This window comes from Dipodomys ordii, unplaced genomic scaffold (genome assembly GCF_000151885.1).
Source record: "Dipodomys ordii isolate 6190 unplaced genomic scaffold, Dord_2.0 Scaffold13, whole genome shotgun sequence".
NCBI classification, from domain to species: domain Eukaryota; kingdom Metazoa; phylum Chordata; class Mammalia; order Rodentia; family Heteromyidae; genus Dipodomys; species Dipodomys ordii.
In genome coordinates, this window is record NW_012267229.1 from 10,340,021 (window position 1) to 10,346,517 (window position 6,497).

General features: G+C 44.8%; 1 protein-coding gene across 1 annotated transcript in view; it reads right to left on the reverse strand.

Moving 5' to 3' along the window:
- The window catches only part of Hspa12b (heat shock 70kD protein 12B), a 21,090-nt gene that overhangs the window by 8,738 nt on the left and 5,855 nt on the right, over positions 1-6,497 (reverse strand). The window lies entirely within an intron of this gene.

Sequence of the window (6,497 nt, forward strand, 5' to 3'; positions counted from 1 at the left end):
GTGGCTCAAGTGGTAGAGCGCTAGCCTTGAGCTGAAGAGCTGAGGGACAGTGCCCAGGCCCAGAGTCCAGTCCCCACAACCAGACCAAAAAAACAAAAATTGTGCCTGTCCCGGGCTTGAACTCAGGGCCTGGGTGCTGTTCTGAGCTGTTTTCTATCAAGGCTAATACTCTACCACTTGAGACACAGTCTTACTTCTGGCTTTTTGGTGGTGAGTTGGAGGTAAAAGTCTTTCCTTCCTGGGCTGGCTTTGAACTAAAATCTTCAGATCTCAGCCTCCTGAGTAACTAGGATTACAGGTATGAGCCACTGGCATCCAGCCTCTCTCTTGCTTCTTTAATTGCTTGCCTGTGTGTGCATGCACGCGTGGGGTGGGGTGTGTGTGTGTGTGTGTGTATGTGATCTATTCTAGGCAGGCCCCAAACTTCCAGTCCTCTTCCCTTTGGTTTATAAATGCTATGATTACAGGAATTTATCATGATGCCCAATCTGAAAGATTAAAAAAAAAATCACACTGGGATCCTAGTTACTCAAGAGGTTGAGCTCCAGAGGATCCTGGCTTAAAGCTGGCCCAGAGTGGAACAGTCTGTGAGACCCTATTTCCAAAATAACTGGCAAAAAGCTGGACTGGAGGTTTGACTTAAGTGACAGTGCCTCAGCCATGAGCAAACATGCAGAGTGAGAGTCCTGAGGCATTGAGTTCAAACCCCATTACTGGTACCAGAAAGAGGGGGAAAGGGAGGGAAGAGAGAGAGAGGGAGAGGGAGGGGAAAATGGAAGAAGGGAAGGAGGGAGAAAATTGCAAGATTGAGTGTCCCTGAGTGAATTAGAAAAAAGAAGGGAAATATGAGTAACCTTTTTGTGGCATTCAGGAAAACACAGCGATTGAGGTAGCACAGCCTGTAGCCCTGGCAGATATGCTTGAAATCCTATCTGAAAAAATAACTGAAGTGTGGAGGTGCTTATATCTCAAGCCTGTAATCTTAGCTACTCAAGAGGCTGAGATCTCAGTATCAAGGTTCAAAGCCAATGTGGACAGGAAAGTCCATGAGACTCTTATCTCCAATTAACCCCCCCCACACACACCCTGGCAGTGGAGCTGTGGCTCAAGTGGTAGAGCACCAGCTTTGAGCAACAAAGCTTAGATACAACACCCAGGCGGCCCTGAGTTTAAGCTCCAGGACTGGTGATTCCTTGAGGGAAAAAGCTAAGTGAGAGGCCCTGAGTTTAAGTCCCAATATTGGCATTAAAGAAATATTCCTCTTCTAATGCCAATTGCAGTTATTGGTCAGAGAGCATAGCATTCTTCCCTCTTCACACTGTTCTCCTTATCATTAGCATCTTAGGTTAAATGAATCAATACTGGCTACAGTGAGCTAGACCGAAGTCTGTGGTTTACAAGGTTCTGCCTCCTAGGTATGCTGGGACTACAAGTGTAGTCACTGAATGACCAAACGTTCACTTTTTTTTTTTTGTTGGTCATGGGGCTTGAACTCTGGGCCTGAATGAAGGCTGTCCTTCAGCTCTTCAGCTCAAGGCTAAGGATCTACCATTTGAGCCATTGCGCCACTTTCGGTTTTCTGAGTGGTTTATTGGCGATAAGAGTCTCACGGACTTTCCTGCCTGGGCTGGCTTTGACTAAGATCCTTAGATCTCAGCTTCTGAATAACTAGGATTACAGGTGTGAGCCTCCGGCGCCTAGCCACCTGTTTTTTTCTTTTTTCTTTTTTAGTCAGTAGTAGGGCTTGAACTCTGGGCCTGGGCACTGACCCTCAACTCTTCAGCTCAAAGCAAGTGCTCTACCACTTGAGCCACAGAGCCACTTCTGGTTTTCTGGTGGTTTATTGGAGATAAGAGTCTCTCGAGTGGTACTGGGGCTCAAGTGGTAGAGTGCTATCTTGAGCTGAAGAGCTCGGGGACAGTGTCTAGGCCCAGAATTCAAGCCCCACAACCGACAAAAAACATACAAAAACAAAAACCCAAAGAGTCTCATGGACTTTCCTGTCCAGGCTGGCTTTGAACCATGATCCTCAGATCTTAGCTTCCTGAGTAGCTAGGATTATAGGTGTGGGACACCAGTGCCTGGTTTAAGGTTCACTTTTTGTGACATAATTTCTATAGATTCTGACAGATTTATACTGTCACATATCCACTATTACTAAGATCCTGCTGTGTGCAGCCTCCTGCGGATCAGAGGTGTGCATCACCACACTCAGATTACTTGTTGAGGTGAGAGTCTTGCTAACCTTTTAAGTGGGCTGGTCTTGAACCATGATCCTCTCATATAATCCCAAGTAGCTGAGATTTCAGGCTTGAGCCACCGAACCTGGCCCAATATTGATCATCTTTTCACATGCATGTCTGCTGTGTGTATACATTTGGTACAATGTCTGTTCCTATCTTTTGCCCATTTTGGGGGGGGGGTCCAGTCGTGGGGCCTGAACTCTGGGCCTGGGAACTGTCCCTCAGCTCTTCAGCTCAAGGCTAGCACTCTACCACTTGAGCCACAGTGCCACTTCTGGCTTTTTTCTTTCTGCTTATGTGGTGCTGAGGAATCGAACCCAGGGCCTCATGCATGCAAGGCAAGCGCTCTACCACTGAGCCACCTTCCCAGCCCCTCTTTTGTCCATTTTAATGTAGTTGTTTGATTTCTTTCTGTTGAGTATTGAGTTCTTTGTATACTTTGGACAAAATTTCTTTTCTTCTTCTGTGTGTGTGTGTGTGTGTGTGTGTGTGTGTGTGTGTGTGTTCTGGGGTTTAAATTCAGGGCCTGGGTGCAGTCCCTGTGCTTTCTTTGCTCAAGGCTATTGCTCTTCCAATTGAGCCACATCTCCACCTCTGACTTTGTTGGTAGTTAATTGGAGATAAGATTCTTATGGACTTTCCTATGCCTGACTGGCCTTAGGAAACAAGTGTTTTGAAAATAAAAATCCTCCAAGATTATTTCCTCGCAGATTTTATTTTTTTTCTTCTTTATATTCATTCTATATTATATTCTCCACATTCGCCTTTTTTCTTCTTTATAGTCATCCCACATCTCCCAGATCTGTTTGTCTAATTCCAGGTGAGAGCAGATACAAAAGGTGTCTTAGCCCCCATTCCTGAGGGGTTGTTGTTTGTTGTTTGTTTGTGGAAATTGGCTATGGCTGGATGGGGTGGTGGCTTCAGGCTGCTGGAAGGGCATCTAGGAAGTGAAATCTTGTTTTCCAGGCTCCATAAGTACAGGAAGACAAAGTAGAAGGGGTGGGAATGGGGCAAACCCGCTATATAAACCCAGGGGCTGGGCCCACGGAATGGGTGGGGGCTGATGATATGATGTGGAACGTGTAGGCAAAAATACTTTAATCAGTTCAAAATGGAATAAAATGAAAAGCCAAATTTCCCACTCCCTGTGCTGCTCCTCAGAACTCTTTCCACTTTTAGACATCATCTTTCCAAATAATGTTCTTCTCTGTAGCTTTTATAGAAAATCTGTTTGTTGACTTAGTAACTCAAGAGACCATCCACAGATACCTCCTCATGTAAACAAGGGATGTATTCATGTGTTTTATTGAGAGAGGGAGTCTCCCTATGTTGCCCAGGCTGACCTTGAACTCCTGAACTCAACTGACTCTAGCCCCCAGCCTCCCAAGTAACTGGGACTGCAGGTATGAGCCACCATGCCCAGCTAAGCAAGGCATTTAAGTCACCTCCTCCAGGTCTACATCATTGGCTTTATTGCTAACTTAATATTATAGTCTTGTGTTGTCGTTATTTATAGTTCTAAACAATCTATATTTAAATGTTAGTTCCTTACCCATCAACTTCAGAATGTTTTTAGTTCCAACGGCATATAAGAAAAATTAGTCTCTCTCGGTGCCTGCCACCTCCTTTTCCACCTTCTAGTTTCTCTTGATTGCTCTTGACATTTCCATTGCCAAAGTTTGTAACATTTGCATTTTGTTCTGGAATTATAATGAAAGCCTCTATGCTTTATCTTCAGGTTGGTTCTGAAAGTTGAAAATCAACCAATGCTGCATTTATATAAACCCTATTGACTGTAGAGCTGAGTAATGAGAGGCTTCTTAGAGGAAGAGATGAGCTATGACTCTGTACTCCATGCTGCTCGCAGGAGAGCATTGGCCCGTCCAAAGTCAAGGTCAAATGAATTGTCTCTTCATACTCTCCACTGATGGCTCAAAACAATCCTGTGTTGCTTCGTATTTGGTTCCTGGAATAGATTGTGTTGTTTCTGGTTTTCTAATTGCCTTTCTTATTTCTTTCTGAGAGAAGAAACAGATGTCAACTCATTACATCATCAGAAAGCCCACTTTCCACATTCACAGTACCTATCTCTGGCCTGGGTCATAGCTGAGATGTGTTGTTGGGATGTATTCAGTTTCTTCCTCCCTCTTCCGCCCCCCTCCCCCCTGCCCCGCCCTTGCTGGGGTTGTACCCAGGGCCTGCACATGCTAGGTGTGTATTCTGCCACTAAGCCATACCCGCAGCCCCTCCTCTTCTTTATTTTTAATTGTCATTATTAAGGTGGTATACAGAGGGGTTATAGTTTAATAACTCAGGTAATGAGTACATTTCTTTTCTTTTTTGTATGTTTTTTATTGTAAAAATGCTGTACAGAGAGGTTACAGTTACATGAGCAAGGTAATGAGTACATGAATACATTTCTTTGGGACAATGTCAGTCCTTCCTTCACTCTCTCCCAGTTTTTACTTCCCAGCCCCTCCCCCCCTTTTGATGAACTGCTTTTTTTCCCCCCACCACTACCTTATTTACAGTTTTTTCTTTGGAGTGATTTTAACCAAGATCATTTACCTTGATGATGGATAATCTAGGGGATAGACAGACAACTGAGATAAAAACTTAAGTCCTATGGGATATATATATATATATATATATATATATATATATGTCTGTCTATCTATCTATATGTATGTATGTATTCCAGCCCTGGGGTTTGAACTTAGGGCCTCCGCAATGTCCCTGAGCTTCTTTTGCTCAAGACTGGTGCTCTAACAATTAAGCCACAGCTCCACTTCTGGCTTTTTGGTAGTTTAGTAGAGATAAGAGTCTCACACACTTTCATGCCTAGACTGGCTTTGAACCTTGGTCCTCAGAGCTCAGCCTCCTGAGTAACTAGGATTACAGGCATGAGCCACCAGTGCCCAGCTTGATCAGTGCTATTAGGAGAGAAGCATTCATCTTTTAGCTTCAGGCCAGGCTTGACCCAGGGACTCAATGATGTCATTAAGAATCCAGGGTCACTATGTATCTTCCTCTGCCCTCAGTGTTGTCCTAATTCCCTGGTTTCTCCTAGTTAGAGGAGCATGATTCTCTCCTGTGGTGGATGGAAGAGAGATCAATTTCACGAATCAACTCAAGAACCCAGGAATTCAAATGAAGGCTTTTTCTAGAAAAACAAAAGAAGAGTGACTGAATTTTGTTAATCCAAACCCCAGATATTCATACTCTTTCCTATTAAATTGCTTTTAATGTTAGCAACTCCTTTTTAATTTTCAAGAAGCATTTCTTGCTTTCTTTTCATAACTGTCGCTTGTCGTGTTGTGAATGTAACAGTCTTAGAGTTTTCCCTTTTTCTAGTTGTCTTCTGTTCCTTGAGTGATATTTCCTCTGGAATCAGTTTGTTCACCTCTCGGTTTCAGCACATTGCAGGGTTGAGCCATGCAGATCCCGGCCAGGCTCAGGAAACAGGCAGCCTTTGTCCGCATTCCATGCTCGACCCCTGACTAGCTATGCAAACCTCACCCAGTGACTTTGCTTCCCTGTGACTCAAGCTTCCTGTGACTGCAGATAACGACTGCAGCCAGCCCAGAGGCTGCAGGGTAAGGCAGTGAGTGTCAGATGCCCCAATCACTGCCAGGCCCACACTGTGCCCTCACCAGTCCGTCTCTATTCCAGTGCTGAGGGTAAAATCCAGGCCTCCTGTGTGCTAAGCAAACACTCTACCACTGCCCTACCATTGCCCTTCCAGCTCTTTTGTTTTTAGTTTTATTTGTTTCTTCCTTGGGTGGTACTGGGATTTGAACTCAGGGACTCACACTTGCTAGGGCAGGTGCTCTACGGCTGAGCCACACTCTTAGCCCTTTTTGCTTTGAAATAGGTTCTCTCTCTCTCTCTCTCTCTCTCTCTCTCTCCTGGATGTGTGCCTGAACCTTCATCCTCTTATTTTAGGCTTCCTGTTGTAGCTGGCATGACAGGTGGACACCACCATACCCAGCTTCTCCCATTGAGATAAAGTCTTGCAAATGTGTTCGCTTTGGCTTGTCTGATCCCTTTGATCAAAGCCTTTCATGTATCAGGGGTGATGGGAACATGCCGCTGTGCCCTGCTATTGGCTGAGAAGGAGTCTCTTGAACTTTTTTTTTTTCATTTGTTCTTTTTTTTTTTTTTTTGGGTCCGGTCATGGGGCCTGAACTCTGGGCCTGGGTGCTGTCCCTCAGCTCTTCAGCTCAAGGCTAGCGCTCTACCACTTGAGCCACA